We start from the raw sequence: 15,724 nt of genomic DNA, 5'->3' as shown, positions 1-15,724 counted from the left end.
AAGGTACTAAACTACCCAATTATGACTCGGGAAGAGGCAATAAAAGCCTCTAGAGAAGAGAAGATACTGGACAAATTATCCCAGGCAGCAATATGTATGCAGAAATTACATCTTTCAGTTAAAACTTTCAGTCATAGACGATTATTGAAGTTCCAGTTTACAGGTAGAAAACATTAGCAAACTACCACTTCAATGATTATGTCTCAAGTCTTTTGTTTTGTATTTGCTGTTGTTTTGTATTTCTCCTCAGTGATTGACATGATTATACAACAGTAGCTTTTCCAGACTTAAACTCAGGTTACCTTGTATTTTAAAATGTTTTTTTTTTGCATATGAATCTTAATTGTTGGTGTTAATTTTGACAATAACGATAACTGTGCAGCATCTGTTTGAACGTTGAGATCTGAGCAACTTGTCTGTCTCTGCTTTAACATGATCAGGTAAAGACGAAGTTAAATGCTTATACTTATTTTGGGCTCGGTGTACATGTTACGTGTTGCAAAACCTCTGTGAAATGGTCCAATTTTCATTTATTATCCGTCCCAACAGAATGCAGAACACAGTTTTTGAGTTTGATAATGAGCATATTTTCTCACTTTCTTACACCTTTTAGGCAAATTCATATATTAGCTATGTTTAGTCCATGGACACAAACTGCCAAACCTTAACCTCATCTCTGTTGTTGCATTAAACAATAGACTCATTAATGTTAAATAATCATGTTTAATTTTCCGGAGAGACACTTATCTTTTTAAAAGTCAATAGAATAAGTTTCTTCGGAGAAACCTTTTATCATCAGGCCAATTCCTCGGCTTTGATGTGAGATAAAGCAATTGAGAATCACATTAATACCAAAACATGGTCGGGAAGATTTATCTCAACCAACTAATGAGCCTGGGAATGTTTCCAGTGTGCATAATCAAATGCAGAGGAAAATACAATACATTATTAGCATAAAACAAATAAATACTAAAGCAAATCCTCTGCTGCAGGTACAAAGGAACAGGTAGACTGTGACAGAACTGGAAAGATTACAGAGGATTTACCTGGGCACATATGCACTAAAGATATGCGCGTTTCTCATCAATATTTATCATCATTTTCTTAGTTAAAAAAAAAAAAAAACTAAAGAAAACAACATACACAGGAAGAATAGCTTGGCATTCACTTTAGTGGGTATTTGTTTATAAATTCATTCCTGTGTCTTACAGCTGGGTTTTTTTTTTTCAGATTCACAGGAATGAGAAAACAGTGAGTCAATATACTGCATGTATGAGGCTAAAACGAAAAATCCGGTTTATTTCCATTTTGGTCTTATCTTCATCACTCTGGACATCATTTACATCGGTGATAATGGTGCTCACCAAGAGTAACTGCAAACATCTGGGTATGTGTAGCCCCATATGTGACCTTGGCAGGCCATATGTTCTGCCACACAGGCTTCTCGGCACAAACCTTATGGGCAAAAATACAGCGATTATTCTTACCTGTTTTCTGGCAGAAGTTTGTGCGTACACAACATTTTAATCCATTATTCCCACAAAATGTGTCCAAATGTTTAAACACATAACTACAGATATGGCTCCACTGTTTTCTTCACTGTATCTTATGTTAGCGTTCCCTCCACTGCAACATACATTTCTCTCAAAATCTGTGTCTGTAATAGTAATATGGCGCAAGGTCAAAAGCAAGAAGTCAGCCTGTTTTCTGTGATGATGTTTACAACAGACAGGTTGGGTAATTTTTTTTTTTTTTTTTAGCACTGACCAAAACTATAGGAATTATCCACATGAAAGAACTTGGTATTGGCCTGAAATCATCAAAGAAATTCATGAGAAGGAAAGAGTGACTTTCCTACTGAGACTGAGAAGTGACTTATACAAAATGGACAATATATTTGTTGGAATAAGAGACGTGGTTGGTGGCTTTCCTCCTCCCCTCATCCTCACAGCTTAAAATGTCATTTCCTTTCCTCTTGCTGTACACTCTGTCAGTTATGGACACTTACAGCAGTGCAAATTATGTAGTGTTGTATAAAGAGGCCCCCCTTCCCCCTTTTCATAATCCATAATATATGATGTTTGGTATTTGGATGTTGTGGATGTCATTGTGCTTGGCAACAACTGTTTTTTGTAGTGTGTTTTTTGTAATAAAACCTCAGTGTTAAAAAAAGAATCACTTTGGTTCTATAAATGTTTTCCACAGGATCATTCCAAATGAAAGAACTCGTACGACCTTGCTTATTAATCATCGCTGCAATTAGTGCCTTGCTTGTGTCACACACGTTGGTGTTGTGCTGTCACAGCATAGGCTTTAATGTAGGCTGTCAGATCACAGCTAACTGCCCGTTAAAGTGAGAAAACACTCCCAAGATATAGCAATAATTAGATTAGTAGCCAGCTAAATTACAGAGAAAATGTGTCATTCAGCCAAGAATCAAAAAGATGCAGTGAAAACATTCAGAATTGCAGATGATACTGACAGAGCTAATTAAGCTGTGGGTGTTGTGCGGTGCTAAATGAGCTGGCTAAAGGGTCTAAATGTAAGGCTGCTGTTATGTTACTGTCATCTTTGCACAGTGTGTGATTATCTGAAGCAGAGGATTACAAATTAAAGTGTTTGTGTCTGTTGTCTCAACCAACCTGCTACAGAATATCACTGCATAGTTTATCTCGAATGGGACCATGAGCAGAAGCAAGGTTGAATCCTTTGTTAATTTTGCCGTTTCTCTTGTTGATTAAAAAATCGGATTTGTGATTAATCGAAAATATTACCCCTGTGATTTATATCTCCTTGTTCCTATCCCTCCACATTATTGATGCACAATTTGTATATGAAACAAGAACAAGATTAATGACCCTTGACGGTAAAATATTAAATGATCCAAATGCTAATACACTGTATGGCTGTGGCTGCTTTTTGTAATTCAGTTCAAGGGCTGAAATTAGACTTGTAAAACTTCACCCACACAGAGAAATTACATCGAGATGTAGCCTTGCCGTTAGTGGCAAATAACAGAGAAATGAAACATGTGCCGAAAAGAAGGGGCCATCAATCTAATGGGATCCTCCTGCAAATTTTCTGCATTTCAGTGCTGCCATCTCTCACTGGGGGATAGTCAACAGTGGAATAGCTTTCAGACACTTCAGCGCACACGCAGGAGGATTGCAGCGCTCTGGATTCCACATAACAAGCATTACTGCATGTAGAACTGTACAATGAATGTCATTTTTAATTTTCTATAGAAAGAATAACAGCTTGAAATAGAGTGGTGGAATCCAGTAAAAACCAAATCAGCTTCGTTAGACACGGTAATGGCCTCACTTAGTGATCACAGGCACAATGGCTGTGGCGAGCATTAACCCTGCTAATTAAGGAGATTTGAGCCCGAATGTGAGCAACACATTCCTGCATGATATGAATGGCACATTATGACCTATTTTTATAACATTTCCATACTACACAGTGATTATCTCAACCTTAAAAGAGCCATGCATCAGGATGTTGGAGCAGATTTACAGGAACCAGTTGAGTCACCATAAGTAACCCAAAATGTGACCTCTTGTTGTTGTTGTTGTTGTTGTTTTTAGGGTGTGCAAAAATGGATATTCATGAAACGCATGAAACTTCCTGTGTGTGCACTCATTTGTGCTGGAAAAGAAAGAAAGTGGAGGGTTGGATGACAAATTTGGAGGAGGGGAATGTGATTACCGAGACACTGGCAGCATCGGTTGTCACTTCTGCAATGCTTCAAAATACAACCATTCTTTTCCAAACTCCCACCTTCCTACAACTAGTACCAGATGGAAGAGAATGGGTTGGAGCTACTTACACATTATGAGTGATAGCAATATATGAAGGTACCGTTTGACCTTCTTACCACTTCAATAGATGGCTCGGTGCAGTCATGTCACGTCATGCAAGATGAAAGTCCAATAACCTTTGCATCATTCTTGCTTTCAGCTACAGAGAGACATCCCGGGAATGAGATATCTGGGGAAAAGTGTGGGCTGATGAGGGAAAAAAAAATTCCCCCCAGTACTTGTACAACAGAAACAGCAATAGATCGGGTAAACACACTTCAGGAGGTTGCACGGCTGCAGACCTGGACGGGCTGGCTGTGGATCTGTACTTCTAGCTACTGAGGGTATTTTTCTGAACCAAGTCCCCTGTTCATTGTCACTACTTGTGGGATGTTAGGTTAAGTAGTAGGCTCATGCTATTAAGCCCACGTTTACACCTTTTTTTCCTGTCTTTTTGACTTAACAATTAATTCACACACCCAGGTATATTACTGTAAGTCCTCATGAGTAGCAATATTGATGGGTTGGTTGAGCTTCTCTTAGACTGAGAAAGAGCCTGAACCTGTTTGCTTTGCCAAGAACTGTTAAACAGACATTTTTTTTCACTTAAACATACTGTGCATTTTTATAACTGAGACAGAACCATAACCTAGACACTAACACAGTGTAACAATAGTGGATTGCTACTTTTAATGTTTTTTTTTTTTTTCATTTGTATAAACAAAAAGGTTGATCAATATGATAAAAATAATAATTTTATTTTTTCTTTTACATTTGTTTTATTGGTGGAATCATTGGGTGATCAAAATCATACAAAAAAATAAATTGTTCCTGCATATTTTTTGTATTTTTTTGACTTTCTGTCAGCATCTGCGTCCGGCTTTGAACTCACTGCAGACAGTTGACCACCACTGTCACCTCCCACAGTTTGGGATTAACATTAAAAAACATGAGTGCAACTGTGCTGAAAACATTTATGCTCACGATTCAGATCTAATGAGAAGATATTTGGAAATAGAACAGAAATTACTTCAAACACACACAGTTGTATCCATCTGTTGCAGTTAGGATGATTCCTTTTCAATGCATATCTGCTATACAGATGCAGTTTTCTATGGATTTGATAATAGTTTTTCTCATTTTCCCAATCAAAATACTGTTTCAGCTGAGATTTCATTACACATTCGCCCAAATTACATTATGTCAGCGTATATTTCCTTAATAAATTATGCATATTTACATTCAAATTAGTTCTCATTGCTATGACTCAGGATCTACTGTAACATCTGTCTTCATATGGGGAGAAACATATTTCTTGATTTTTTTTTTTTTCTGCATGTCATTCAAATTCTGCTGTATGCAAAAGTGCATTTAGACTCATTTGCAAAGTAAAACCTTCTTTTTAAATAAAAAGCTTTTCACTTACCTGAACAAAAGTGAAATTTTAAATCTCAGCACTAAATTCCACAACAAATGATATCATAGTACATATTTCACCTCTTCGATTCACTTTAAACGTTTGCAGACCTTTGCAGCTTTTTAATTACGCAACACTTTCGAGCAAAACATTAAATGATAAAAGGAAAATAAGAAAAACAAATGAGACTATAACCGTTTCCGATTGTTGAATTTGCAGACGCTTTGCAACACCCAGATTAGTATGCTGTGCTAATTGTTGTTACATATGGGGTATGGGGCTATAACCAGTCACGAGGGATCACATACATAATTCATTATTTTACCTATAAATTTAGATTACACAGAGAGACGAGATACCTTCATGAACATGGTAGAACAACTTGTGCATTAATGCATTAATATACATCGTGCAAACACGGTGTCAATAAGTTTAATTAAAACATAAAAGATGGTCAAGTGGGGTTGTCAGTTCCACAGTCTACGGAAAAAAGTCATGATATTGTGTGTGTGTGTGTGTGTTTTTGTGTGTGTGTGTGTGTGTGTGTGTGTGTGTGTGCGTGTGTGTGTGCGTGTGCGTGCTTGCTTGCGTGCGTGCTTGCTTGCGTGCGTGTGTGCTCCAGTTGTTCCTTCAGCCCCTGGTAGTTTTCGATTTTCTTGTGCTCCTTCTTTCGGATGTTACTGTCAGCTGGGATTGCCACATCTATCACAACTGCCCTCTTCTGCTCCTTGTCAGCCTCTACGATGTCTGGTTGGTTAGTCAGCAGCTGCTTGTCAGTCTGGAACTTGAAGTCCCACAGGATCTTAGCTCTGTTGTTCTCAACCACTTTTGGTGGTGTGTCCCACCGGGACTCCGGGACTTTTAATTCATACTCGACACAGTTGTTCCTGTAGCCACTTGGTTATGTCTGTCCCAGGAGCATCTTACACCCTGCTACTGTGTGCTGGACTGTCTCAGGGGTGTGTTTGCACGGCCTGCGCTCTGGGCCCTGTCTGCTGTGACAGATCCTATGGATCTATGGATCTGGTGCTTAGGGGCTGTTCTTGTGCTGCTGAGATCAAAGCCTCTGTGCTGTCCTTTAGGCGGCCTTTCCTAGCCACTGGTATTATTTCTTGATGCCAGCCTTCCTTTATCTGCCAATGGTAGATCCCATGGAGCGGCTTGGTCTTCCACGATATTTTCTCTTCCCCATCGTCACCCCTCTGTCTTCTGCTGCCTGAGGCACCGTCTTAGCAGTTCATCCCGGGGGGCCATCTTCCTGATGTATTCATGGATGCCCTGACACTCACTAATCCTCGCCCTCCCTCTTTTTTTTGCTCGTAGAGTCTAAGTGTGCTGGACTCTGGGTGGAACCTTCCAAGCATTGTAAGGATTCCTGTTTATATACAGTATATATACATTGGGGTCCAAAAGTCTGAGACCACTTAAAATCTTTTACTTAACCCACCAACCAATATAAAATACACCATTATGAGTGAAAATCCCACAATCAAAAATGTTAGTACAAAAGTATTCACAGCAAAATGTACCTAAAGCATCAAAAGTAAAAGTACTCCTTATGCAAAATGGCACCATTAATAATATTGTATTATTATATGTATCATCAGAACATGATTACTGATACTTTAACTTGTAAACAAACTGTTAATATTGTCAAATTGCCCCAAAATCTTATCAACTTTCTGTTTCATATATATAAACAGTTAATAAAGGTTTTCTAACACACTGTATGGATTTGTTCATGTGTGTAATTATATATCATTGAATATCTTTCACAATCATTCACAGACTATTCATTATAGAGGAACTGTTGACTGCTTACATCCACATAATATTACGTCACAAAAAATTTATTACGTGTACATATACTGCTTATAAATACTAAATAGGAAGGGTCAAAGTCAAGTGTTACTCTCTCTCTCTCTTCTTTTATATTGTGGAGGGACAGCATCACCTGAAACACACAATCCCTGCCATCTGCGTCAGATCCCTTTGTTCATTTATCAATATCACTTGCCATTTTTGCTTTCAAGGGCACATAAACGAAAGGTTGGGCACAGACATTGAACCTAATTATGCTGATGGTTGTGGAACTCTAAAAGCCATGGGTCATTAGCTCTCATAAAGGTCTACATGCTGTCCCCTGAGTGACGTTCTGCTGAGGACAGGGAGACGCATCTGATGCATTTTTATTATTGACTCCACAGTGTTTGCGGAGGGAGGCAGGTCGATAAAACAAAGGCTTGGAGAGCATCAGGAGTCTATTGTTTTTTCAACTGTCAGGTCTGCCATCACACATTTATATTGAATCTATGATCTGTATGCTGGCCTGTATCATATATCTGCAAAGTAAGGCACTATTATTGCTGCAGCAGTATGCAGGAGGAAATGTGATGCATGATTTCTGCTTTGAAAGGAGCGAGGAAATGATAAAATGTGTTTGTCTGTGTTCCTTTTCACATATATATTTCCTCTTCAGCTGGGGAGTTTTTCCTGGGAGCTAAGTTTAAAAGTGCAAGACACCTGGACAACATTATTTAGAGAAACATGCTTCATTTTTTGCTATTGAAAAGTGCAGCACTTTAGTGTTCTTCCTTTGATTTAAAATTCTTGCGCATGTTTTGATATGGCAGTTCTCCCATGGGACATGCATCTATCCCCTCCACACAATAAAGCCTGATTTATTTTCAGTCTACTCTGCACATTCAATAATGTAGTTTAACCTGATTCGAGGTAGAATCCTGGCATCCAGGTAGGGAAGGTTTCTATTTGTCTACTCTTGGATTTGGATCCATCTTTTTCCCTGGGACCTAAAACAAAGCATGTGCTGGATGTGAGCCACTACACAGAAGAGTAGCTCAGAAAATGATCTTCTTCCTGCATCAATCCAGCACTGATTCAGGTGGGAAGACTGAATGGAGCTCGTCTGCAAAGCTCTCAAAACTATCAAATTAAGGTGTCTGGATAGACGCTGTAGGAATAACATGGGAAGGGAAACAGCTCATGGTTGAAAAAGATTTATGAATACATGTGCATATTTCAAATGTAATACGTAAAAGGCAACCATTACTGCATAGAGTTAAGAAACCACTGCATAGAATGTATTGCACAAAGCTCATACATATAGCTTTTAATTAGTTTTCATTATTATGAACCAGACCAAGAAATAGGGAAGTATATGACATTTTGAGGCACATAAAGAAGACTTCTGAGGCTGCACCCGTGGTAAAATTGATTTCTGTCTTTCCATCTCCACATGATATCACATCTCCTATATACAGAAACACCACAATATGCAGTAATCTCACACTTGACTGCTTGGTTTTATTGTGTTATCTTTCGCCTATGTACAGTAAAATGTCAGCCAGATGCCTTGAATCCGAGCGACATATTGAGAGCACACACAGATTGTTTCGCAGGAGATCACGTGTTTGAATTAGTTTGTGTCAAGAAAACATACAAACCCTGGTACAGACATAAGTGTCAGTTTAATATAAAATGTGTTTATTGACAAGCCAAAGAGACATTATAAAAGTCGCTATATGGGATTCAATGGGGATTTGTCTCTCATGTATGTACATCTGTAAACTTTGCATACAACAGTTTGACACCCACCCATCACTCAGAGCAAATAACACGGCATTTATAGCAGAATAACATGGTAAACAAAGTCATTACAAACGTGACACTACTGTACATGTACTAACCGTCGGTTGAACATTCAAATGAAAGTAGATACAGACTGTAGAGTTTATGTTCGTTTCAAACAACAGGGAGAGAGAAGATAGATTGTTCCATTATGAGAGTACAGAAACCTAATTCATACCAATATAGTGCTGTAAGCAGTTTGACCTTGCTTCTGGGATGTTTGTAGTGCTAAGCACTGCCAAGCACAGCTATTGCCTGGAAACTATTTTTCTTTTTAACTTTTCAATCAACTTTAAGTCGATTGGGTCAATATAAACACAGACACATAAGAGACTTCCATGTTCCACATTTAATACAGAGTCGTAGATTCTACCAAGTACATTTTTCTATATTTCCTTTTTCTTTTTTTTCTTTTTTTGTAACTGTGCATGACAAGAATAGATGACAACGCCACATTTCCCAATAGCAATCCTTTTGTTCATCTGCATAACTTCAATTTTCATAATTGCTTTGCTCAAATGGAACTCCAGGCACCTGCCCAGCAGCACTATTTGGCTGCTGTTGCTTTGCGCTCTCCCTCATGCTGCATTCAGAATCTGGCTAGTGATTTTTCACACTTGGATCTGTGATTAAAAAAAAAATAAAAAAATCAAGCAAGCTAGTAAAATATTCATCCCTCAGTTTCACATAAATTACATCTAATTATCGGTTGTGCATACAGTTGTATACTTTTACGGATATTATTAATGGTATGGTACTTTCATCTGTGACTATGTAATGTAATTGACTTCAAATCCTCCTGGGTGAGTCGGCTCTTGTGTTGCTGTGTCTTAAACAGCAGTCCTCACATTCACATAAATTAAATCTTATCATCAGATGTAATTTATATATGTGTGTATATATATGTGTGTATATATATATACACATACTAAAAATAGGTTGTTCATTATGAAACATGCCTTCATTTGGTGTTGACCAAGTAAATTTGACCGGAAAAGTTTTGCAGGTTCAGTTTCAGGTAAATTAGAATAGATTCACAGGCTGGAATAAGAACTTCTCACAGTCTTAAAAGAAAGATTTGGCGTTGCACTCCTGTAACATTGTTGGACTCATGATGGCCAGTTTAACAAAAGCAGCAGAACCAGAGACGGTATCTGTTTTTATTCCAATCATTCCTCTTCCTCGTCAAAACTTGGCACCTACATTATCCACAATGCAACTCATGTGCCGACTGTTTGGTCAGAGATTCATGTGTGCCACTTCTTTCGAACTCCATATGTATTTTTTGTTTTCAAACTTGTAGTCAGCCCCAACTGATGCTGATTCAAGTGGCATCACTTCAGGCAGTTTTTCAGATTTCTCACAGCTCCCTCTGGGGTCGCAGAATTCTTTTTTTTTTTTTTTCACAGTTTGTTTTATATAAAGTAGTACACCCCTAAAACCTGTAAACAGAATTTGATGTGTAAAACTGAGTTTCCCTTCAAATGTTTTGGTGTAACATGCTTTTATGATCTGGATGACACCACATCTAGAGGAGTTGGGAAAAGCACTGGTAATACATCACATCCTGAGGAGATGACATGGTCCTTAGGTATGTTCAAGAAAATAAAAAATAAATTTAAATTGATTTGAAAGACCAATTATGTCCAGGGTGAACATCATTAATGGGTCCAAAAAGTAAATACCACAAAGCTACCACAAAGGGGATGACTCAGAAACCCACATTATCAGAACGAGGAACAGATTCAAGGAGGAGCAAAAGTGTGTCAGGTCATGTTTCCAGGCCTCCTCAGTCCTCTGGAGTTAATGGAGGCCCACTGAAAGTAAAAACACCTGATTAAAAATGTTAGAATTAATTGAAGCAAACAGGAAAAGTGCAGCAAAAAGTGTAAAGAAATGGAATATGTATCACTGTTGCCCCTACTTAAAAGGTTGAAAATTTGTCCTTGTTTATTTATTATAATGGAATTCTGCATCAGGACAACACTAGCCACCTCAGCAGGTTTAATTAGTCTTGGAATAAATTGTCTGTAAGTTCACTGATGGGATCCAATGTCATGTTTGAATTTGGTGTTTTATATTGGCAATTATGCGGGTGCGCGGAGACTAATTTAAAGTTGTGGTAAGAAAATCCTGGGATACCTGATGTTTGTGGGAGGCTGTGGATAAACTAATGAACACGATGTCAAGTTTAACAAGAAAGCTCTGAGGATGTTCATGCTTAATGCGCCCAGTTGTTAACTAACACAAAAGGCAAAAGACAAAATAAAGCACAACAATGAGTTTAAACACAAATGTGGGATATCACGCTCAAATCATGGAGTTATGGATGTGGTGTACACAGTGTTGAGGAAGCTACTTTGAAAGCATAGCTTTGCAAGTTACCAATTACTTTACCCTGGGGAGAAATCGAATTGAGTTAAATAAAGCTACTTATAAAAAGTAGTTCAAACTACTTCATAAAAATTATGAAATTGAAAAATGTGACATGAAAATGTAACAAAATATAGTAAAAAAAAAAAAAAAAATTAGTTGAGTTAAGTAGTGCCTACGTGTTCACAGGTCATAACATGAACTACACCCCACTATTCATGGGAAAGTTCAAGAACGTCAGCTTTGGTTTTATATACAATAACTGTTTAAGTTTGGCCGTGGTGATTCTTCCTCAGGCTGAGATTCAGGAGGTTTATCCATGATGACGTTGTAGCTGTGTGTGACCACTGAGCAACGCATGCCCTTGGCTTTTCCACATGCACCACACAAAGGTCGAGTGTGTGGTGTGTGTGACTGCCTGACAAATGCGTTGCCTGGACATTTCTTCAGAGTGGTCAGGATGAAAGAAAAAGGTGGCAGGGCTGCTCAAAGGAGGTTCAGGAGAGAAATAAAGGTAGAATAAAAATAAAAAGCAGTCCTTTCCTTTGGTGGCTCAAAATTGTTTGCAGTTTCAGTTAAGAACACAATAATGGCAAAAAAGAAGTAATTGAACTGAATTCATGTAGCTGAACTACCAGCAAGCTACTGCAAAATGTAGTTAAACTACTAGTTTAATTACATGTAGTTCACTACTCCCCAACACTGGGTGTACAAGACAGAGGATGCGTCTCTTTGCTGCAATGCTGACAGGCTGATTTCCTTTATCAGGACGCATTATTCTGACAGCTTATTTTGTTCAGCGCTGTGTGGCCATGTGTCCAAACATCTGCCAGCTCTAGCAGTCTCTCTGTGCCTAAAAAGATGCCAGCTAGTGCCAGGAAGGAGATAAATGCAGCAACTTCTAAATTATTGACAAAAGTCAGAGGTATCTTAATTTTAATGACTTTGGACGTGAGGGGAATTTGAGGGTTGTCAGTGCTCTTTTCAATCAGAGCAAGGACATAAAAGCATCTTCTAATTTAACAATGAGCCAACTTCTAATCTATTTTAGAAACAGGGGAGATCCCACAGCAAAAACAACGGGCTTAATGGTGAAACACAAATCTGCGTTGATCACCAAGATGCAGCAGCCGGAAGATATTACCTTTCCAGCCATCGTTTAGAAACAGTCGAGGTAATAAATGAAATGATGTACAATGACAAATTGTTTGTAGTTTTAAACTATAACCCTATGATTTTCCTCTCTATCTTAGTACCTACAGGATTTAACCACATTGGATCCATCTTAGTTCACATATGAATGGATGAAAATGAAGATGATCCGTTTTCTGTTATTCCCTCTTTCAGTTTCACTCCAGCAGTTTTGCATCATTTGATAAATGGTGATAACAGTCATTGTTCTCACATTTCACCCAGTGTTTCTGCCAATTCTGTGTTTTCACTTTATCACAAACTCTCATGTTGTTTCAGACCCAGCCACTCCCCTCTGCCTGGTTTTCTCCAGCCTGCTGGCTCCTCCGCCCCTACACACGCCTGTTCCCATTTACTTATCATCATCCCCTCTGTGTATATATCTCACCGTTTCCACTCACCGGCGTGTGGATTGTCTTTCTGCTCATTGCCAAGCTCTCCTGATCTTAGTTTGCGTACCTGCCTAATTCCTGTTCCTGACTGTCCGTTTGCCTGCGTAACTACAGTTCTGCCTGCTTGCCTGCCTACTTTCTTTGCCTTGTTTTGCAGACTCCAGTAAAGACTCGTTACCTGCCATCATTGCCTCTGTTGTGCTTTTGGGAGTGTCTCGGAACATGATACTAACGTTCAACAGTCCTCTGTGACTTGCAAATTAGCGCACGTTGTTGGAAGTGAAATGAAAATTGATCCCAGAGCTTTGCTGATCCTGGTAGAAATTAAGGAAGAAAAAAGGAAGAAAAAAAACCAAAAACATTGATGTTTTACTTCACAATGGACTTGTCACTGAAAATTCTGGGACACCTATTTTAATTCCATGTTAGAAAAAGACAGCAGTTGCCATGTGCAGGAAAGTAGTTGCTATGTGTTGAGAGCAGACACTAACAAAGGATCTAAATTGGTGTCTGATGGCTTGATATTATAAATAAGTCACAATGGAAAAGTAATATCATTTTTTTCTTATGTTTAACCTGTTTTTACATTGTAGACACAGTGGGCGTTGTCTTTGGAAAGCAGTTACCAGTGAAGACAGCAACACTGACGCTGAGTACAAGGTCTTAATACACTGACATCAAGTACATTATTGTGGCTTCAATATACCATATTAAATACGTTGACACTCTGCCTTTATAACTGGATTTCCTGGCTATCAAAGCATCCATCTGAGTTCTTTGCTGGGATTCATTGCCCTTCTGTGACAAATGAATCTATTATGTTCTTCTGGAGCTTCACCGATGGTCCTAGGTGGTTTGAACAACTGCAGTGATTAATGGCAACATGAATTTTGTAGACACCCTCTACTGGCTTCAAATAGTAACTACTACAGCCTCGAATTATTCAAGTCACTACACTTCCTCTCTCTCTTTGCCCCAGTCTCTCTTACTCGTACTCACATTTCCTTTATCTAATACTGACCACCCAAATCTAAAACTTTCCATGTTTCTCTCATTATCTGCGCGTTACAGAAAATTATTCTCCATCCTCTGAAATGAGGTCAGCTGCACCAACATGTTACATCACAGCAAAGCCTCTCTGCATTTGAGAGCGCGGTATTACTTTGATGAATGAAGTAATTTGCACATATGAAACAGCTGTATGATCTAATTATGATTTCAAAACTAACTGTAAAAATGGGAAACTGAGTGGTCCAGTTAGATACAGATGATAAATAGAATATTATTCATAATCAATACACATCATGGTAGCAGCACATCAAGAGTTTTATCTGCCTATATTTCCGCAGGAAATACAGAGGTTCCCATCTGCTCTCAGAATGATCTTGGTTTGAGAATTATTGCGATCGACAGCCTTCTGTACTCTGGGGCAACTTTGTTTTGATGCCCAACGTTAAAATTCAAACCCTAAATCCTCAACAAGAATCCAGAGCACATTCAATGCGTAAGACTTGCTGAAAACCTACAAAATACCACATTTTCTTTTGCAAATATCCTATTTGCTTACTGATTGCTTTCTCAGCTTTCTATCAGCATAAATCATGAATGCAATCCTGTTTGGTATCTGTCCTCACACAGCACTTGAATGCATCACACAGACAGACTTCTCAAATCTTTCCATGCATTTCGACTCAGCATAATATGACTTTGACAAAAATAAAATCAGACGTGATGTTCTTTGTAGTGGATTAAGTTGTCTGTCATGCCATACAGAGATTAAGTGAATCCAGTGGTTGCCAAGAAAGCAGCAAAAACATGTCTTAAAACGGTTGGCAGTGATGTCAAATAAATGTATTTCCAGTAAATGGGCTGAAAAAAACATGCAGGACACAGGTATGTTCTTTTTAATCTTTGAATCAGCTGACAGTCGTTGCCATAATTTTGAGTTTTTCTTACCCACACTGCTTTTTCTGATTCTCAGCCCATTATCAGCTCTGAAAACTGGCTTCAAAAACAACTCAGTCTCAAAAGGAAGAGCATTACTTTTTATAATGTAGCTCCAATGCAAATATAACACAACCTACATTTTTCATACGAGTTAATTTGGCAGTTGTTCACCATTAATCAAGATGGAAGGACACTGGACTAGAAGATTCCAGTTTGTAACATTAATTGCATTCCTGGAGCACATCCCACTTCTTTGACATTTTAGTTTTACAGCATAAAAGAAACCAAAAACTGTTATTAGCTTGCTAGAGGCTTACTTTTGAGCCCCTCTTTGCAGTTTTAGAGTGCTAGCCTTTTTAAGGTTGTCCTGCTGTGGCAGACAGACGCTCGTGACACCCTCCTAAAGCATTAATGCAGAGTAGATTCAGTGCAGAAACATGACACATTGATGTGAAGAACTAGAGGACAGACCAACAAAAGATAAAACTATTTGGGGAGAGTAATAATGGTAAAAATAGCTTTTGATTAAATAATGTAGGAGATTGAGAATCAAATAAATTATATATGGTCATAGCCTGAATTGCATTACATAATTGATGCACACAGTCGTACATTATGTACCAACTGTCAACATGTGAAATGTGTTTGAAAAAATAATACAAGTGTGATTCTCAAACCACTTAAGGGCAAAGAGGAAGGAGATGCCCGTGGGACAATGCCGGTGTCATGGCTGGACTCGGATGAATCATATATATCTCGCCTTTTCTTTTTTTTCTCTTTTAAATCTAAAACACAATTTAACTGTCAGAAAAAGTGTTAGGATGCCTTTAGAATCTCAGCTCCCAAAGGGTGAAAAAGATTAGAATGTCAAATGTCAAAGCACACATTACAAATGCCTCATGAAACTACTGGAAACTGCAAAGGAGACTGGAGGGTAGTTTGCGGCTTCCTTG

The 15,724-nt window shown here is 38.4% G+C and overlaps 1 long non-coding RNA gene across 1 annotated transcript in view; it reads left to right on the top strand.

The window, feature by feature from the left end:
* LOC130184901 (uncharacterized) overlaps window positions 1–12,993 on the top strand; it is a 29,005-nt gene extending 16,012 nt beyond the window's left edge. Inside the window, exons 3-4 of the long non-coding RNA XR_008830072.1 lie at window positions 12,293–12,415; window positions 12,712–12,993. This is a non-coding gene — a long non-coding RNA (uncharacterized LOC130184901). The remainder of the gene's footprint in view (window positions 1–12,292; window positions 12,416–12,711) is intronic.
* Window positions 12,994–15,724: the final 2,731 nt, after the last annotated feature.

Source organism: Seriola aureovittata, chromosome 2, assembly GCF_021018895.1.
Source record: "Seriola aureovittata isolate HTS-2021-v1 ecotype China chromosome 2, ASM2101889v1, whole genome shotgun sequence".
NCBI lineage: Eukaryota > Metazoa > Chordata > Actinopteri > Carangiformes > Carangidae > Seriola > Seriola aureovittata.
This window is presented reverse-complemented; position numbering and strand designations above follow the sequence as displayed.